This window comes from Aythya ferina (assembly GCF_964211825.1).
Source record: "Aythya ferina genome assembly, chromosome: 4".
Taxonomy (NCBI): Eukaryota; Metazoa; Chordata; class Aves; order Anseriformes; family Anatidae; genus Aythya; species Aythya ferina.
The window spans coordinates 49,198,456-49,220,104 of record NC_140300.1 but is presented as its reverse complement, the minus strand read 5'-3'; the positions used below and the strand labels follow the sequence as shown (position 1 = coordinate 49,220,104).

General features: G+C 37.0%; 1 protein-coding gene across 10 annotated transcripts in view; it reads left to right on the top strand.

Annotated features, from left to right (window-relative positions):
- Positions 1-21,649, top strand: part of MARCHF1 (membrane associated ring-CH-type finger 1) — a 404,383-nt gene that overhangs the window by 240,925 nt on the left and 141,809 nt on the right. For all 10 annotated transcript variants that reach the window (XM_084518138.1, XM_084518145.1, XM_084518136.1 and 7 more), the window contains one exon: positions 3,919-3,997. The gene's annotated coding sequence lies outside the window, so the exon portion shown is untranslated. Of the gene's footprint in view, positions 1-3,918; positions 3,998-21,649 lie in introns of those variants that run through there.

The window sequence follows — 21,649 nt, the reverse complement described above, 5'->3', positions numbered from 1 at the left end:
GTGAAGTGAACTGGACTTCATGCATGTGCAGCAGAGAGCTGAGTGGTCCTCCTGTTGTGGATCTCTTCTGTGCTCTCTTAAAATGCCAGATTTGCTATGTAGCCATTAGTGTTATTCATGTTGAAGGCATGCACAGAAGCCTTTCCGTGTAAGACCATCAGAGCTGCTGTACAGATGAACTTCATTGTGCAGACCAGAGATCTAGCCAGTCTGTTTTAGGGCCAAATTCCACAATGGGCAAAAGAGAATGGCTGGGGAAGACCAAGAGTAACCCAAGAAAATGTATAGGCGAAAGGAGGTGATGCTGGTAGAAAAATATCGAGAATTGCATCTAGTTGTTTATTTTGGTTCTGAGATTACATAATTAGGTAGTATGTTGTTAAAGTAGCTCAAAGTTATAAAATATGGTGCAGTGGTACAGAAGTGACCAGAAAGTTGGATTGCCTTTTCACTTACTGTAGGGCCTTTTCCTAGCTGCTTCTGGTGGTTTTAGATAGACAAATCTAAAATGCAGATATTAGCAATTAAGAAAACTGGTCTGCTTAACTCCTTAATTTATAGCTTGCACAACAACTTTGTTACAGATTCTCCATAAACACACAGAACTAGTGTGCTCAAAATTAATTTATGATATTTACTGACTTCTTGAGTGCTTATTTTAAGAGATTTTTTCAGAACATCTTCACTTAAAAATCAATCTTGTGTATGCTTACTACTTCTTAAAAGTGGAGCAGGGATTCTCAAGATAGATTCTCAGGTGAAATGTACGGTATTTTTAGGAAGTTGCTGTTACTATTATTTTTTTATCTTGTGTGAAAATGTATTGAGAATTTTTCCTCTTATTTTGGTTTCTTTGATCATTGTAAACAAGAGAATGAAAAATTGGGCTATTAATGGTTTGTAGGTGATCTAACTGAAGCTGCCTCAAAGTAGGCAGTCACTGTGGGCTTTTCCAGGGTTATACTCATGGGTATGACTTCCATTCATGTGTATTTTCCATTTGACGAAATACTCCATTTACTGATTGTTTACTTAAGTACTGCAAGAAAAAAAGATGCTGCTTGAAATTCAGAAGTGGATCAGTTAAAGTGCTTCAAGAGAAGACTGGGTCTATATGATATTTGATGTTGCTATGGGAAACTGCTTTGCAAGAACATTCGCAGAGCAGATGGACCAGGATAGATAAAACAGATACAGGTATTGAATAGAGCTTGTGTAATGTTCTGTGAAACAGCAGGAAAACATGAACTCAAGTCTATGGAACATAATTCCTTGAGTCGTCCTTCTCTAATGGGTACACTGCTAACAACTTGCAAAACACAGCTCTTCACAGCAAACTTGTTCTGTTTTTATTAAATGGGATAGTATATCTTCATGGTATTTTACTTTATGCAATTCAATTTAAACAGCTGTCCATTGTGAATAGATCAGTAGCGAAGGTTTTTTAAAGTTTTCGACTTCTTAACAAACCAAAGAAAATTTCAGAGTTTATCTGCCCCATCTTCTGTCATATGCAAAACCAGTCATGTCCTAACTTTGTTGTAACCTACTGCCTTTTGGACGAGCCTCTGAAGTTACATATAAGTACACAAACACCACAGAGTGGAAAATCTTTGTATTTCAGACATTGTAATTGTGTTGGCTTAACATGCTCTTGGCAATTGAGAGCTCTTCTGTAGCCGTATATGCTAGCTTTATTTTTGTGTTTAAAAAAATAAAATAATACTTACCCTGTTTAAGAACTTGAATACGTTTGTAGTGGTTTGGCACAGTGTTGGTTTCCTTAGCAACACAAACACAAAAGATACCCACCCATGTGGTGGGATACACGCAACCTGCCTTTGTAAGAGCGGGTACGTATAGAAATGTACTGTATGCTTCTTTAACGTATAGCCTTTGTTCTCTCCGGCAATGAATAAAATAGGCATATGCTGTTTAATTTTTCTCCAGGAAAACAGAGAATTTGAAATATACTTTGTAGTCATATTTTTTCAAAAACCAAAAAGCAAACTTGTATATTTTTTTTGAAAAAAATAAGAAAATCTGCTCTCATGAAGATGTATGACTGACACTGCTAAAGGATTTTTTCCATAAGTAATACACTGTCAGTAAAAACAAAAACAAATCTTTGGACTTTTAACCTGCGGTGTATCTGTGCTTCTAATCTTGTTGAGTTACAAAGCTTACTCCATGGGTGTTTTTTTGCACATATATTGAACCAGTTCCTCGGCTCATGCAATCCTAAACCCATGACTGCACCTGTAACTCTCGGTCTTTTTGATTTACTATGAAATACCAGGAAATACCATACCACCAAACATCATTTGGTTGATTGACATTTCTAGAGCACTGTTAAAGAATTCTTTAGAGAGTAATGTGTGTTTGTTTTTAGGTATATCCTTTCATTATGAAACAAAATACATTTGATGTGTTTGTTGGTAATCCACTTTAAATATCACATGTGAATATCTTCCAGAATTTATATATTTGTGTATTTTCTTCTGATTTAAGGTAGTTAAAGAAAACAAGGAAAGTTTGAGGCAGGAATTACCAGGGAAAGTTTTATGGCCTCTGTTCTACAATTAAATGGATCAGAATGTCAGGATTACTGTGTGGTGTTAGCTTTCCACTATAACCTTTGCATGCCTTTTACACTAGGTAAAGAACAGTGAGATTGGCTGTTTTTTTTCATGCACCTCAGAAAAGACATTTCATGGGTGATTAATTATAACCTATTTTCAATTTATTTTAACCAGGGATGAGTTAAATAAAGCACTTTACAGAATCACAGAATTGTTGAGGCTGGAAAGGACCTAGTGAGTTAGTCCAACAGCCTGCTCAGAGCAGGGTCATCTTGAACACATTGTCTAGGACTCTGTCCAGTTGGGTTTTAATAGCTCCAAGGATGGAGATTCTCTAACCAGTCTGGACAACCTTTTCAAGTGTTTGACCACACTCACAGTGGAAAAACAAACATATGTTTAAACAGGACTTCCTGTATTTCACTCTGGTCCTGTGTTCTCTTGTCATTTTACTGGATACCATAGGGAATAGTCTAGTTCTGCCTTCCTTACTCTGCACCCTTTCAGATGTTTATACTCATTGATAAGGTCACTCTGAGCCTTCTTTTCTCAAAGGTCAAGGCCCTCATTTCTATTAGCCTCTCCTCATACAGATGATGCCCAAGTCAGTTCATGCCCTTTTGCTCCTGTGTGGACATCTCTCTTGTACTGTGGAGCCTGGGATTGGGCCTGGTATTTTGCCTCACCAGTGCTGAGCAGAAAGGAATGGTCACTTCCCTCAACACATTGGTGACACTCATCCTAATGGAGCCCGGGTTGCTGTGGGGCATTGCTGTAAGGGCACATTGCTGGCTCGGGGTCAGCTAGCTGTCAGGGTGTTGGACAAGCTCAATAGGTCCTTTGGAGTTGACAGATCTTTACTATATACTTTACTTTTTATTTAGCAAACAAACATCTGTAAAAACATTACTAGTGAACAAATTATGTATTTTGGTCTTTCTGTTTTATTAAACTTCGATTACTGTTTTGAAATTGCTTGCACCTGTATGTAAGAGGCTGCAAAAAGGTCTTTTCCATTAGTACGGCTAGCAAATGGAAAATCATGTATGGTTTTCTTGTGCTTAGGGAGATGAAAAATTAATCTCAAATCAATTTGAGAGTCTACAGAAAGATGGATGGAAGTCAGTATTGGGCATAGGAGTTGGCAAACATTAATTAAAACTACCTTTCAAATCCAGAAGTGTTATGTTAGATTTGTACCACCTGAAAGACACCAGTATTAAAATATTTTTCAAAGTTTATTTCATAGCATGATTTAAGGCTATTGTGTATACGTATATGACATTTCAGTATGATATAGCTAATTTCACATGTGTCTTGTTTCTGTTTGTTCCAGGAAATGAAACCAGGAAGTAATGTGAAGGGCCATGTGAAGCTCTGTCATAGCAGAAATTTGCTAAAAGATTTCTTTGCCTGTAAGTTTTTATTTTCTGTTGTTAAATACTAAGTTATATTCACATTACTGGAGAAAAAGATTGATTTTAGCATTTTGACTTGCAACTTGAATGTGAAAAAAGCCTTGCCAAGGCCCTTATGTTGAACTCCTGCCATTATTAATTTACTGTATTTCAGTGAAGAGCAGACATTTTTCTCTTAATTATTTGAATCTAATGATTAAGGTTTTTTATGTTGTATCATTACAGGTTATACATGCAGTTTGGTGCATGCTAAACTGCAATAACTTATTTTTCAGAAACTCTGAACAAAGCTAGAAAATGACCAAATTTGTATGAGAGTATGAAACTTTTCCATTCAAAAATTATTTAGCCAAGATAGCACATGCAGATGCCTGCTGTGACTCAGACATGTTACAGAATGGTTATCTTTTCCCACAGTTATTAAATGCTATGATAGTACCATTTACAGTCTTGCTATTTATAGCAAAGTCTTTTCTTTAAGCTATAGAGAAGACATTTAATTTTCTATACATGGTTTAACGAGCTCCACTTAAGAATTTAAACTTCTGTTTTCATCTCGAGTCTGGGTGTCTACGTCAAAATATTTAAGTGAGAGAGAGAGATGAACTTGCCCTCAGGTCACTACTACAAGGGAAATATTAGAAGCTCCATTTTGCACAAAGAAACAAAAGCATCAGAGTGACTATTGATTTCTGCAGCTTCGTGTATCTGGCAGAGCTGAGAACAGAATTCAAAAGTTGTTTGTCCCAGTCAAGATTTATTATTTGAAAATAAACTATGTGGTGGGGAATTGTAATGGTTCATACATAGACATTATATATAAATAGGTCTAAAATACATATATTGAAAGAAATAGGGAGTTTACAGGAAAAGTTTGCAAGCTGGAGTTCAACCAGTATATTAATTTTCATCGTTGTATAATTATTATAATTTAAATAAGCATGATCTAATTAGCAAGTTCTTGAAAACTCTAGAAGGGACAGTATTAACAGTATTTCAAAGTTGGTAATACCTGTTAATACTTCAAAAATAACTATTCCTTTTTTGTATCTAACACTGAAAGAAGTAGCAATGCCTACTTCTGGGCATTGTGTAGGGAATTTGCAGCAAGCTGCAACTAAATTAAAATGTGAAAATGCTAATCTTCCACAATTCAAGCTCTTTATGAAGCATCAGAAAGTGTTTTGATTTATATCTAGTTTTCTTGAAAAAGTAATTCATTGTCTTAGGGTTTCTTCACTATTCTAACTGCTGAAACAATCACAAATTAAGTGCAGATACAAGAATATCTGTTAGAAATTCGAATCTGAGTTCTGCTTTTTGTGTTGTAAAGTAAAAATTGGACATCGTCTTCATTCTATTAGTTCTCTGTTATCCTAAGTGTATTAACATTGAAGCATTTCCTTTGGTTGTATCAAAGACTCTGGAGAGGGTATTCCATACATTTCAGGACTTCTATGATTAGTTAAGGAAAAGAGAAGGGAAACTGCTGCTCTGATAACACTGCTTTAATATCTGAATTTGTCACATTTTTGTTATTTTTTGCTAGATTTAATTACCTAGTATGCTTTGGGCAAGTGGATTTCCAGCATCTTAACAGTAGTATTAGAAACAAACTGAACAGATGTGAGATGGAGTTAGAATTGGCTAACTGATTTTAACTCTATCTTCTCTTTTTAATTTCTCTCGTCATTCCTTTGCATCTGCCTGAGAAATGCACGTATTTCAAATGTGTGTGTGTGTATATATATATGAGGTACACTTAGGTATGTATTCATTGAAGGTTAGGCAATGGGACAAAATACAGAAATGGGTTTGGAGAAGTCTTAAGAGAACATGGAGAGTAGTCATTTCATTGATAGGATGCTAAAGCTGAGAGCTGTATTACATGTTGAGCACTATAATGTACATGTGTAGCCTTCCAGACAAAAAGTGCATATTTTTTGACTCTTGGAAATGCCCAAATTCCCATCGAATTTAAACAGATCTGACTGTGTGAAAATAGCAGAAAATATATCTTTTTTTTTTTTTTTTTTTTTTTTTTTCTGGTATAAAATGCTTGCAAAAGCATATGATAGAACATGAAACATACAATACCATTGAAATCTTCTATGTTTTGGATGCGAAAATATGAGGTATAGACCATATATATGATCTATATAGATACTAAAAAAAAAACAACTTATGTATTATTATATGGATTTTTTATATTATATGGATTTTTTTTTTATTTTACAAGCTAGCTGTTGGAAGCTATTAGATGTAGAAATGACCTTTTCCTCTAGTAGTGCATTATTGTTCATTACAGTATATTAAACGTGAGTCTGTTCTACTGTTTTCTAGTCAGCGCCATGAAAAGAGATGCTAGGTCTCAACCACTGGTTGGATTTGTATGCTGTTTTATTAGCTGAGCAAAGTCCTCCTCTTTCTGCTTTTCTTAGTTTTGCATTGCATGTGTGGGTATCAGCTATCTTATTCATGCTTTAGGTTTTGTACTGAGGGTAACTTGCCTGCAGCCCCACTTTTAGAGTAGCCTGCCTTGAGTTGCATGCTGAAATTGCAGCTGGTTAAAGTTAGGAGACATGAATACCAGCTTTTATGATTTCAGATGCCTGCCACAGAAATCAAAACTAAATCTGCCTGATGAGTAATCAGAATTGCAACAATTATTATTATTATTTTCATTTCAAATACTAGTTGTCTATTACAATATAGTTGTAGATGGTTCTGAAGTCTGGATAGAGACCTGGCAATATGCAAGCATGAAGGCATATTTTCTTCCCTTGCCTAAGAAGTGATCCCATATTTACTCCCCCTAAATGCCAACGAGCCTTTCTGGTGTGTATTAAGAGCGAATGTTCTCACACACCAGATACTAATGGAGTCTGGGCACTAATAAATTACAACAAAGGTACCGTAGTCCTAACATTCATTGTTATAATTTTTGCGACTGTACAGAGCATTCTTCTGTAGGTATAAATTCACTTGCAGGAATGCTGAAGATGGCTTGTGCACATGATGTAAAAATCCTTCATGTGGTATCATTCTTGTATGGCATAGCAGGTTGCGCTGGAGACCAGGGATTTGAGAATTGAGGTGGGTTGCAGTGCAACTAAGGATGCCAAAAAACATCTGCTTCTTATTCACATGGGCTAAAGAACTATGTTTCAGAGGAAGTGCTGTTACAGCTTGTTTCTCTGAAACCTGCTGCTCCAGAAATATAATTGTCACTCATCCTTACCACTAGTGGACATTTATCCATCTGTCATCTGCGCTTGTAGTGCTTGTGCTGTCAGGTGTTCTGGCAAGAATGAGCAAAGGCACCACTTTGCCAGGACACTGAAGTACTGTTTTGTGCGTCTGGATTGTATGTGGTGGCATTACAGAGGGGAGGATGTACTTTTCCTCTGGTCTATTTGTATTGAAGTGCTGTCAAGAACTTAATTTCTTAATTGTCTGTTTGTGCAATTTTGACCGTAGGCATTTGAAAATGCTAAGGATATTGTTGAGAATTTCTGCAAATAATTCTTACTGGATAACCTGAGCAGGAAGAAGCTTGCAAGATGATTAGATAAACATACTAGCAGTTCTGTAAGATTGACATCAGTCAATACGGATTTTTTTTTTTAAGTGTTGTACATACTGTTTTCCTCGTCTGCTCACTGTGACAGCACACCTCAAAGAGAAAGACTGAGAATAAGAGGAGAAAAGGTTCTAGAGATTAATTGTTGATCTAATAAGGGCCTAACAAAAGAAGTAATAGGGTATTTTCTGTTTGGAATAACTTCTGACTGGTACTATAGGCAGGCCAGAAGGAATAACATACCTTATTTAATCAATTAGATCTTATTGTAGATAAGCAATCCTGGTTCTGTTTTCTTCGAATTATCTTTTTAATTGGTTGTCAATATATTAATGAAACTATGGCAGCACTCTATTTTCACAGATGGCTGTACTGGCTAATTTCACGTCCTATACATCTCTGTATTCAGTGCTAAATCTGTTCTCTTCCTGTTAAAGAAACCAGGGGCAATATCTCACAGGCATGTCTCAAAGCAACATATATGTAGTTTTGTATTCAAGGCTGCAGCTGATTTTATAATTCATGTATTTGACTGTCATATTGGTATAAACAGAGAACAGACAGCATGCGGGGAAGAATAGGGGTATGGTTATATATTCTGAGTGCAGGTTGCTGAAAGTGAGTAATGGAACATTTTAAAACATGAGAGAGCTCCAAGTATTTTGTCTCAAGTATTTCTGCTAGAATAATTCCACACTGCTAATTTGGATATTGACCAAAGTATTTGCTACACATTTTATGTATCTGGTAGTGTTACAAATACATTGGTAAGTATTGTAAAACTGCCTTTCACACACAAGTAACTAAATAACTTACTGAGATATGTAGGTCATGGTGGCAATTATTTCATTATTATCAGTTTAGTAGTTATTACATTTTTCTTCCAAAGGGAATTGGCATATTTAATTTCTATTAATGTTAGCTGGTGAACAAATAAGAAAACAGAAATCTTTTTCTACCCTTTTTCACCCCGCGGCTGGGTTGTTCTGTATTTAGCTAGTGACCATTGACACTTCTGTCCTGTGCCTGTAAAATACCAAATCCTTTGCTATCTTAATAAACTCCAGGTAAAATAAACAGTAGCACAAAGTATACTTCTGTATGTTTATAGAAGCCATGCATTCTGTCAGAAGTAAGAGCAGAAAAGTTCTGTTTACACAGACAACATTGTAAATTGTTCCTCTCTGTGAAAGGCACCTTTGCTGATGCACGATGACTAGAGTTCCTCATTTTCTCTAAATACGTCCCATTCTGGATCTCTGGAGCTCTTGGCTTTTCCCACTATTCTTCTTATACCCTGGGAAAAAAGTTTGAAATACCTTTTCTTGTTTTCCACTGAGAATACAGGATAGGGTCACTTTTTTGCAGATCCTGATGAGAGATCTTCCTACGGAAGACGAAACTAACCCAGATGAAAAGCCAAAAGTACACTATCAAAATCAACAGTAAGAATTTAAACTGCATATGGCAGTGGTGAAGAGCAGAGTTGATTTTATTATTGTTGAAGATTGTGAGACCCTAAGAGCAAATTAATTTCCAAGGAGTGTCTTGCACAGCTCTAATTAAGGTTTCAGTGGTCACTGGAGATGAGTCTTCCACTGCTCTCCCTGTGTCTTTCTTTTGTCTTTCTGAACTAAACTTAGACTTGAACTTTAATCTCATATGCTACCTGGCTTACACTTTTGTGTCAGCTTCTGTGAATGTATTCAGGGGAATACAAGTTTTAATTTTAGCATTTCTGCATACTGTAAGCATCTTCCTGATCATAAGCTTGTACAAAGCTATCTTGCCAGAATAAGAAGAATAAAATTATTGCAAAGGTCTTTCATCCTTTACTTCATTACGTAGAGTGTTTTTTTTTTTTTTTTAAATAAAGTATGTACTGAGGAATATAAATTGATCTATCTGAACTGATGACACTAAGAAATACAACACCTGTTCATGGTGTTACTTCTTAATTTACTCTGCTGAGGTATAATTTCATGCCTTGTTAAAATCAGACAGACGTGGCTATGATTTGCTGAGGGTGAAATAACGGGACAGGCTTCGAGCAACTTTTGTGTCTTTTATAATACTTGATACCAAATTTGTACCAGGAGTAATGAAAGCAATGGTCAAGAAAAAATGTCTTAAAAAATAAATTGGATGACACAGGAAAAAAGTGTGAATGCAACTAACCCAGAATATTTTATAACTTGGGCCAATAAGCAGTCAATGTTTTGCTCAAGGAGTAAACTTCCTACATCTCAGGCTGTGTCAGCATGCATGTGTAGTTACTGAAACAGTGCCAGTGATTTGGACACAGCATTCATGAGCCAGTAGCCAGGCCTGCTTTAGTTTCTGAAGATAAGGAAAGCTGGAGAATTTTGCAAGCTGCCTTGCAAATTGATGATCGCCATCCTCGTGGCTTTCTCCTGCTTCGATGTTCTGCCATGTGAGTTGTGAAGGGGACTGAAGTTGAGCTTTCGTTGTATCTGCACTCAGACATGTGCTAGAGTAGTAATAAACCATAGTGTGTTCATTCCCACGCATCAGTCAAGCTTCTTGAGGCGGGTGTTGCTGTTCCTGACGCTAAATAGATCTGGCAACTGGCAAATGTATATCCATGCACTCGCTCCTGGGGCACATCATTGGGGATGCTGGATATGGGGAAGTGAGGGGGATGGGGAGGAGAAGGCAGCATCCCTCAGGTGTTAATAATACAAAGCTGAAAGGAGTTTTGCTAAGTTTCTGAGCCACAAATGCAGAGATGGAAATTACATTAGTCCCCGTAGCTTCCAGCTGAGGCTTGTATCTGAGAGGCTCCCTGATTTCTGCAAGCATGGCAGCAGCCAGTGGTTGAAGTACGGATTGTGCCGGTCAGCCAGCTTCATGGTGTGCTGTGCAGGTGCTTCGACCTCACAAGTCAGGTTTTGTGCAGTTCTGTTAGCACATACTCATTCATGATCAATATGCTACCCGTTACTTATATTCCTGCTAACTGGTTAAAATTGTCCTTACACTGATAAAAAGGCGTATTGTACCTACAGAATCAGTATAATTCCCCCAAACTGCTCAGGTTATCCGTTAGCATCCTCAGTTTTATGTTTGTTCCACCTGAAATGGTAGCATTTACACATTAAATCATCTTTGAACCAATTTCCCCACTAAACTGTCTTTTCTTGGAGCTCCTGTTTACCTGAGAAGTGTTAATCTGTAATAGCTCTGTGAGCCATCTTTTGTTAGTTGTTCAGCATCGATGTGTTGCTCCTTATTTATTTTTCTGCTCTTATCTAAACAACGCTTTTGCTAGTACCTGAGATAGGGTATTGCTCTGCTGTACATCTGCGTCTCATAGTAGCTGGCTTTAGACAAAAAGCTTGTGTTTTGGCCTCCCAACAGACACAAGATTCAGCTCCTGTATCAGTAGTTTGGGCAATGTGGAAGGGTTGCACTGTTGGGGAGAAAGAGGAGGCTCAGCAGCCCTTCCTGAACCCCTGCCCTGGGACATGCACCTGTGGAGCTGGGAGCAGCTTGTTTTGGCCAAGTGGCAGCAGAGCACTCCCGAGAAACCTCGTGCGGTTCGAGAAGTGACTTAGGGTTTCTTTCTTTGTGTTGATATGGCACAAAGCATTGCGTCTTCCTCCTCTGAAGGCAGTTTTAAGGGCGACAGTCGTGGGAAATGGCTTTCTGCAGGTTCACTCTTGCCAGAGTTTACTGATACAGTCTGGGGAGCTGTAATGCCTGTGGCTTCCCGTGCCTTCCACAAAGCCTCTGAGGATAATTGCAAACATTTTGTCAATGTAATGGACCGAAGCCACCACAGTTGTTATGGGCTGATTCATGCGAGAATGGTCTAAAGAGTCTCCATTTTTGCTGCCACTTCTGTAGTTTCCTGAAAAAAAAAAAGTATGATTTTTTGGCTTAAACATCAGTGGGAGAGGCAAATTCATAATTCTGTAACTGTTTCGATTGCAGTTTGTTGTTGTAGTCTGTTCAGAATAAAGCTACACTGCATGAGTCATAAGAATTTACTAGATAGAAAATAGAGTTGTAATGTTGAGAGGTGCTTTTGCTTCACAAATAACTAGTTCTTGATGCACGTCAGGTCTATGTGGCTGGAAGCCTTTTTTAATCTTGTGTCTGTGTGTGCACGCATTGTAAGGGCACTGCTTTTCAACTATGCAGTAATCCCTGATAGGTTGCCTGAACTTTTAGATTCTGCTTGGTTTTTGTGCTCCTCGTACTCTAATATAGACATTTTTATACAGGTCTTGCTTTGTAATAGTTTCAAAGCGACCATGACTATAACCAGAAGGGTTATTTAAGCAGCAAACTAACTAAAAAATAAATCTGAAATGCCCATCAAACTGATGAGAGGACAGTGTCAATAACAATGTTTCCTTTTTATTTTGTGATCAATCACTGTAAGAAGCCTAAAAGTATGTAATCTGGTCTGCACTGCTGTCCGCAGCTTTCTGTTCACTATGAACATTAACTGTTACAACAGCTTGTTGTTTTTTTTTTTTTTTTATGACTAGCCCAGCAGTGTACATAATATGTGTGTGTGTGTGTATATATATATATATACATATGTACACACACATATACATATTATGCAGAGGTGTGTAGAAGACCTTTAAAACAAGGTTTTGTGCAAGATCGCCACTTCCCATTCCTAGCGTAGCACAGCTGTTGGTGCTACAGTCCCAGGGCTTGCCAGGTCCTGCAAATGTACAAATGCAACCAAGGAGCTGAACTTGGAGGGGGAAGCTGCCAGAGATGCCAGTCTGTGTTCTAGCACCAGTGGGCTTTGTGGTTAGTTAGGGACTAGACTGGTGACTTGTTGTCATCTGCTACAAACAGACCCTACCACAACTCCCAGGCAGAGGAGCCCTGGACTCATACTCTTTATTTTTGGTGAGCTAAGGGAAGAAAAATCCCTATACCCTTCCTGATTTCTTGTATCAATGCCAAATGTGAAGTCATGGTTGCATTGCTGCATGACAGCTTTTGAAAAGATTAATAAAATAAAGAGGAGAAATGATGGTTCTACCACTGTTGGTATTTGTGGTAGAGGATTAAATTAGGATAGAAGTTTCCTAGAGTCACAATTCCTTAATATTATTAAAGTTTGTTGTGTTTTTTAAAACAGAAGACAGAATTGCAGAATGAAAATGAAAAAAAAAAAAAAAAGTGACATCTTGGGGGATGAGGGGAGGGGGCAGATGAGAAATGCCTTGAGCAAAAATCAGGTAGTCTTGGTCAAGCAGGTTACGGGGGGGATCTGTAGAGTTAGTCCTGCAAACCAGCTAGAAATGGTCTCTCTTGATAAGGAGCTGAATATCCAAAACAGAGAAGGCTTACGCAGAAACAGAATTATAATGGGAGAAACTGATTAAAAGGAATTAAGTCATTCTTTTCTTTTTTTCCTCTGGAATATTTCTCTAATTTTCATTTTTTTAATAGTCCACATAAAGCAGCTTTCAGAGATGTGCTTTAATAGTGTCACTATGAGTAATAGTTTTGTCATACTTGAGATATACATTTCAGTACAGCTGTAGTAATGTATTATTATAAATTGGAACAATGCCGTGTAAAAACTTTGAAGCAGGCAAATGTGAAACCAACCAGAGAAATGTATTCACAACCAGTAATAATTAAAAATTATTATTTTATAAGCTCTCCCTAGTCTTATCTAAGACCTAAATTTGGATTTTGCCAACATATCCTAGAAACGCTTCTCCCAACAAAACGTCTAGTTGTCTGCTGATTCATAATGTCACGGTGTCCTGACCTACAACCTGCCACTGAATTCTTGGCTGTGATGTTGTGCTTTAAGAGAATTCCATCCTTTTACAGTTTCTGATTTTTTGTCCTTAAAGTTTCATTTAATAGGCCCTTCCTTTCCTGGTTTCCATCCTGACAGAGTTCATCTACTTTTCCTCTGTATCATTCATTACTTGACTCCTTCTTTGCTCTTCATTCATCTCCCCCAATTAAATGGCCTGTCCTTCTCATCTCTATTTCTACAGCTGGAAGTTTTGTAGATTCTGACTGTGTAAGTGAGCCTAATGGGTTGGGAGTGTTCCCAGTGAATATTTATGACCTTGTGACAGCTGTCTCTGTAAAACAGTGACAGTTTCCTCAAAAAATGGAGAGAGAAATACATGACAGGCTTTCTGTTTCACTTGGGTTTTTAGCATAATTTTTGCCCATTAATCCTCCATAGTCTCCCTTCTGTTGATTATGCAAAGCTTTGATTTGATCCTATTAGGTTGTATCTATAATACTCGTAGTTTGTTTACTTTAATGTGATTCATAGCTATGGGCTGCCTTGGTTGTGGCAATAAAAATACCCCAACACCCACAATTAATTGTGGTCTCTGAATGGTAGAAATAACTGGTATTTGCAGACAGAAGTTGAGCATTGTTATTATTGCAAGAAGTGGGAGGTGGAAGGGGCTATAAAGGTCCTTTCAAGTCAGTGAATTTATTCTCCCTTTGTCATTAAAAGAAAAAAAAAAAAAAAAGTATGTTTATGTTGATTTTGCCTAAAAGGTCTAATTTTAATAAGAGCAGGTTTCTAATTTGCTAAGTATGACATGCATATAAAGAAATAGTCTTTTCCTGGGGGAGTGTGTCCTGTCTAAATGTACAAAACACACATGGGTTGAAAATAGGTTGTACAGTTGTGGTGTTTGTTGGTTTTTTTTGTAACATACTAGCTTATTTCCTCCCTCCATTTATCCCTTGTGTCCCAGTAGAAAGAATGTTTCTTAAAAAGCAGCTTGCAAGGAAACTTGTAATGGAGCGGTAGTTCACTGCAAAAAAATAGTGAATGTTGGTTAAATGAAGAAATCACAACCATAATTGAACAGGCAGCTTATGGAACCAGACATTTAGATGTGTGTCATCTCCAGTTAGCAAGTTTGTTGAGTAAACTGGGCTGTGTAATTCAAAGAAGAAACCTTCTCAGCTTTTTGTTGCTCATTTACCCCCAGGAACTCATGCTTAGGGGACAGCGGGGGATTTCAGCACTTCTCTGAAGCAAATGGTTCCCAGAATTGCAGCTATAAGGTGCCTGTGGAACTTGATCTAAAAACAGATTTGTACCTGCAATTAGTTGCATCCAGGGGTGGACTTCACAGCCTGCAGCAGAAAGGGAAAAATTTATCTTTGCGTCATGAATGTAATGAAAGTCTTGACCCAGTGCCACTAATAGCTGTGCTTTAGGTGCCACTAATAGCTGAGCCTGAGGTTCCACAATCTTGTGGCTCTGCTTTTTTAAGTAGTTAGGATAGCAACGTCTCCAGGCTGTGAAAAGGATTTCGTTCCTAGCTGGGTAATAGTGGAGAACAGAGCGGCTTCATTCATTTCATTGTGTCTTGTAGACATCAGGTTTCTAGTATTTTTGGTAAATGCATGTAACTGTGTTGTTATTATAGGTCTTATTGTCTGTTGTGTCACTTCAGGTTTCCTTAGTACCTTTTTTAACTGTGCTTTCTGTCTGAGATGAGAATTTCTGTGGGATAAGAGAGCTATGCTTTTTCATTTAACTTGATTCAAGGTTACTGGTTATGCTGGAAAAAGCCAGTTGGATGAGATTTAGACTATAAAATACCTTGATAGACAGCTGAGGGTTATTGGAGGAGGTGAGATAACTAGGATAAAATTCTAAAAGCTATTAAAGAAATTGATTTTTTCCCCTCTTTTTTTTTTTTTTTTTTTTTTGGGGGGGGGGGTGGAGGGGATGATTCTTTAGGTTATTTTAATAATCTATTAAGTTTATCAATGAATGATACTAGAAAAAGTGATAATCAGAACAGGATGTGCATAATTACTTGTGACTATTTTAAAGTACAGGATTAGTTCAAGGTGCTTTGAGACTCATCCTTCTGGGAAACATGGAAATGTTACACATGCAGCCTTTCCTGAAGGAATTTAATAACAGTACCCCCACCCCCAATGTTTGGTTGAAAAATTGAGTTTTTGATGACCTTAAGAAAAGTTTGGTTTCCATTTCAAAATCACTTCCTTAGATTTCTGTTTTTTTCTTTTTTTGACCGAACTGGTTCATTGCTATCATGAATCATGTTTGATATCTAATGTGCCTTTTTTATGGCAAGACCAACATTTAACTTAATTCTATTTGAAGAAAACTCAGTCAAGGAGGAAACCTTCCAAGGATTGATTCAATCCATTACTAAGTAAAAAGGCTACAGTTTTCAAATGCCATCACAGTGGGTTTTCCAGGGAATCTGGTGCCAAAATGTCTTCAAAATACAGTGGGTGCAAGGCTTTTAACTTATTTTGAATCTTGAGGAAACCCTAAGGCTAATCCCATTTTTATGCACTAAATAAGTTTTACTCAAAGAGGAAGAGCTTTTACATGCAGAATTCAGAAATACTCTTTTATATGTTTTATTGTTTGCAAGTCCTTATCTTTTACACCGCAGTTATTAGCATGTTTCTCATTTGATGCCTATTAAACTGACACAGTATAGTCTAATAGTGATATTTTCCATGGCCTTTATTCATTTCAGTGATGTTGGATTTCCCTAGTTTTGAGCATGCACAGTTGAGTAAGGTACTTGACAGTCCTACAACAAAATAAGCTAATGCTCTCTGCAGTGTGTTGATGCAGTGTGCCTCATTTTTGTCAGGTTTCCAGGTGGCTGCTTAGCCCTGGTACGATGATGGTGAGCTATTGGAAAACAATCTTATTTTCATGAAGCTGAGAGGTGAAGGGGTCGGGGGGGCTATTCTTTTGCAGAGTATAGATAGTGCAAGAGTCGTTGCTGGTGTGTGGAGGTCACTCTGCTGCTGCATTTTGAGGAGCCGTGAAATTCAAGCTTCTGTAAGGGAACCTGTCTTCTTACACGGGCTTCTGAGCAGGGACAGATTTATGTTGTAGTGAGCACAAAATGTCCATGAACAGAAAACAGTTGTAAGAATTTCATCTTCTGCTATCTTTTTCTATTTACTGATTATTTCCTGACCAGAGGCTTTACAGACTTTTATAAAACTTTATTTTACACCCTAAATTCCAAGTGAGTCTTAGAATTGTTCTGCTGTAAAAATTTATGTGGTAATTACTAATATGGTAAGTACAGTACAAAATACCAAGATGAATGTGATGTGAAGAAAGTGGCTATCTTATAGCATAAGGGAGAGGGGGCAGGCTGGTAAATCTTACTTCAGTACAATCCTTAGAATGAATTTCAGTGGCTGTTTTTAAGCAGGAGAAAAAATCTGACCATTTTTTAAAAATTAATATTTGTATTGATCTCTTTTGACTGTCTTAAAAATGCAGTTTTTCAGTAAAATGCTATGCTTGTTTAGTCCAAAAATATTCTTGGGAAGGATGACTTCATAATATATATTGGACAGCAGCTGTAACTTGTGTCCTGCTTGTTGTTGATTATATGGGCAAACGATGAAAAATCATGCTCGCCAAAGGTAAAACAGCTGGACAGGGAAGCTTGCCACTCTGAAGTGCCTACTGAAACTTAAAGAACAGGTCTTCTCAGGTTGGCTTTTATCACAGTGCTTAAGTATTGGTGATTTTTGTAGTATCTTCACATTGCAAAGGAGTTCACAATAAAAAGTTACTTTCATGTGGTATTGAGGAGTGCTCAGTTTTTCATTGAATCTTGAAGGAACAAATAAATGTAATAGCACATTAATTTTAATCTCATCTTTGAAAGCAAAGCATCCAGATAGACATCAGATAAACATTGCAAGAGAAATTTAATTATTCTTTTAGGAAGCTGATAATGGGTATGCAAACAAATATGTGATTTAAGTCTGTGATAGAGTTATGCTAATTGGAGATAATTATGTATAGTTAATGTATATAATATGCAGAAATATCTAGAGAGAGTTGCAGGGATTTGTCCGACTGTGTATGTTGAAAGGTGCTTTTTCTTGAGGAAGTGATTTTGTTGTCCTCTGTCTTCCTCCGCACACCCAAATTACCGCTACTATACCCCTGATTTCATGGGATAGTAACAGGTGAAACTCTTGGTTACTTGATCAATGAGCACAGTGTAAAAAACTGACTGCCTCTTACTTTAGTACATCTCTTTGAATAATGTTAGTAGGTTTCTTAGTGACCATCAGACCCGTGGAAGAGAAGCTTGAGGAATGCGTTTTCTGAATCTGAGTCCTCTAAAATTTGAAACGAAACAACTCTTATTGTGATAGACAACTCAAATGTAATCTGGTAACGTCCATCCAAGGGTAACAACTAATTACAGAATTTTGTAAGCATCATAATAATAAATTAAATTTGATCAGAAATAAATACCCTTTAATTGGTTATGTGGCTCAGATTTTGGTATACGTCTGTTAGGTGAAACTAAATGTCATGTTTTTTGAGTTGTCTTTTAAAATACTTTATCTTTTCCAGATAAAGAAAATTCCAAAGAGGGACGGGGAAGAAAAGGCTAGTGTATGTTTGCATGTGTAGAAGAACACTGTAGCATGTGTTTCTAAACTTAATTATCTTTATTAAATCAGAAATGTATTCCATGTTTGTTAAAGAAGCAACGTCTTCTGATTACATTAGACTTCTCAGGCATGTAGAGTTTCAGCCAGGGAATGTGCTTTGTTTTGAACTCAGTCAGCAACCCTTAGAAAAAATGTTTAATTAACTTTTTGCCAAAGTCAATATAGTCTATTATACTCAGAAGGCTGGATGAGCTCCCTCTGGTGGCTCATTTACATTAAAGTTCTTCTCTTTGCTTTACTTACATATCTGTTTACTCAGGCAAACAAGGCTGCTGACCCCGTGTATCAGTCAGGCATCAGTTCCTTGTGGGCTTACTTTTTAATTGAAAAACATCAATAATTTTCTTACATAATGAAACACCAGCATTTAAATTCACAGCAGTTTCAATTTGTTAGCAAAAGAAGTAAACAGATACTGGGTAACAAGGTAAGCAAATAAAACTGAATTTACTTCCTTCTAAGTAGAAATTGCACAGTAGGTGGCAATAATTTAGGATTGGTACCCACTTACAATGGCTCAGATTTTAGTCTTAAATTTGTGAAATATTTCATTATTAAACACAGTTTTTCAATAATGTGAAGTCTGTGTTTTCAAAATGATTTAATCCTATGCCTGAATCACAATTTAAGGTAAAATGAATCTCAGTATTAAAATTCATTTAATCTGTTTCATAGCATTAAGGGAAGCATAATACATCTCACTTCCGTATGGTCTTAAAATTATGAGGCTACAAAATTTTGTGGGTCAAAACCACTGAGTTGAAAGGGAATTTGCCAGCTCTGTAATGTAAATCTCCACAGATCTTTTCAAATTCCTTGCTGTTCTAATTTAACAGCATCTTTATCATCTCGGCAATGAAACATCCTCCCTCTTGAAGCAGTAGGAGAAAGTTCAAAGCCAAACAACATGCAGACTGGACATAAGACTAAAAACTTCCTCAGTATAGAAGGTTTCTGTTATTGAACTATTTTCAGTAAAAGCTGGTTATGGAATAGAATGTATATTTATATACGTAAACAACAGAGAAATGGTAGTTCTTGGAATGTGAGTATTTAACCAGAGATAAAACTCTAGCCAAGCATTTCTGAAGGAGGGGAGGAGGAAGAGGTCACTGTAAATGCAAATAGGAGGGAGATGGTGGTGTCTTAAGTTTTCAAGGCAGAGGTATGAAATAAAGGAAAAAATGCAGTATAATAAGCAATAGGCACCTGTAGGAAGTTGATAAAATACATTATAAAAAGTGTTTTGAATGAATATTCATGTGAATTTTTAATCAGCATCTTGTATTTTTGCGAGTCCCTTGAGCATTCCAGCACCTGAGGTTCACAAAGCAGCTAATGCTCAGCAAACATGAAAGATGTTATCTGAAAGTAAACTTCTGATATTCACACAGATGGACCTGGTTGTGAGGTTTAATTTTCAATCACAAATTGTGCATATGTCTTTATTCTTTTTCAGATGATGATAGAGTGCACGATTCATGTTGTATTCTCAAATATACTGTGCACCTGAATGTGCATAAAGCAAACAGACAAAAACACCACCACCAAAAAGCCACCCTTGGTCATACTGTTTAATTATATGTAGCCAGTACCAGCAGCAGGTGGGCTAGCAAATAACTTCCTGTTGTGCAGGTTTTTTTTAGAGAAGTTTCCTGCTGTCTGAATTCAGCATATCCTTTATGCTGGCGGTCAGCTGTGGGAGAAGTGAAAAGACTAATGTTTGAGGTAATTATCGGTGTAACTTGTTCCAAACTAAGAATTGGAAATAGCCCGCTTGGTGCATGCTGGCACCATGTGTATGCTTTTGCAGCTGATGGTAATTAGCATTTTGTAGTCATCCTTTGACTAAGAAATACACAGGTCCTTCTAATCCATCTGTACTAATGGCTGCTACCAGCCTTCCTTTTGCTGTTCTGTGTGAGCCATGACCTTGTTCCCTGCACTACTGAACTTCATTTTGTTCCTGATGCTCATGTCTAGAAGACTTTCAAGGTCTTATGTATAGTGCCTCTATGTCAGCAGACAGCTTTGAATCTTGGCCAGGAACTTAAGTCCAATCTTGTTGAGTAACACCATTACTCTTTAAGATTGCTGGATTCAGGTTTGCAGCATTTAACCCAAGACTAAGCAGATGGATTCCACTGCTTGCTGAGTTTTGATGTTTGTCATAAAGATTGTTAACCACTTTCTGTAGAGAGCTGAGTTAAAACACCTTTTTACACATATGTCATTAATAAATGACCTAATAAAGAATGGAAAATAATTTTGTAGGTGGCAACGTGTATGTTTATCCTCTATCTTTAGTACTTTTTTTTTTTTTTTTTTTTTTTTTTTTTTTTTTTTTTTTTCTGTTGTAAGCATAACCCAATAACTTGGTAGGCATTTGCTGGACACCTAGACTCATGTGTGATCCGAAGTAGTATGTGGACAGCAGTGTTTAAATTTTTGACACTTTGTTTTGTTACAGTATTTTTACAGAGCATTTTGGAAAAAGGAGCATCCAAAAAACTTATGGCTGCTGTGTTTTTGTACAATCTTTCAAGAAATCTTACCATTTATATGCATATTGCATTTATTACTTATTCATGATATACTGATATTAGCTGCAAACCTTTCTGGGTTGGGGCCTGGAGATTTGTTGAATGGTGTTTCTGTACTGTGTTGTCTGAAGTTTTACATTGTTTTCCAAAACACTCAGCATATTTACAGAAAAAAAATGTAAAAGATGTGTGTATTTGCAGACGGGAGCCTCGACTAATAGAAATTAAAGGCAAGCATCCATAATGAGTCGTTCACTAATAAGCAAAGCAGAGGAGATGGGACAGTCTCAGGCTGCTCCTCTTGACACCCATGTTTGGAACTGTGTATTTGCTGTGCTTAGGAGCAAGAACATTTGGCAGGCAGTACCTGTAGTAGTCTGTGACTTGAGGGAGGCTGATGTGCTGAAGATCTGTTATTTGAAGTGAATGTCATTTGAAGGTGTCTGCCTATAGCATAGCAATGGTAGGTGACAAAGGCAGTAGTGACTCTCAATGCAGCTTTAGTCCTTAATTTCACTGTTTACTGCCTCTCTCTGCAGTTACTGCTTACTGCATTCAAGACTAGTCTACAGGAAATAAGTCTATATGATAATATAGACATTTCCTGTAGACTAGTCTTGAATATAATCCAAACCATTCCTGGTCTCAATTACCAAAATAAAATAGAAATAATGAATTTTTGCACCTCTTAAAAACAAAAACAGACAAAGACAAAAAACTGCAGGACCAAAATCGTGCAATAGCTTAAATCTTTATGAAAGCCATGGGGCAGTTGCTGTCTCTTTGTTACCAACACTCAACCAATTTCTTACACAAATTTTGTGAATGCATTTGTATTCCTGTTCTTAAACTAATCTACAGAAAACTGTGTTGTTACAGTGGCTCTTGTTTCATTGCTGGAAATCTAACATCAGATATATTTTTCCATGACAGTTGGCAGGTTTATTTGATGCAACAGGCACATTTTAATAATGCACTCTCTTTTCAGCTATTAGGTTTTATTTTTTAATTTGCATTTAAAATTTTGCT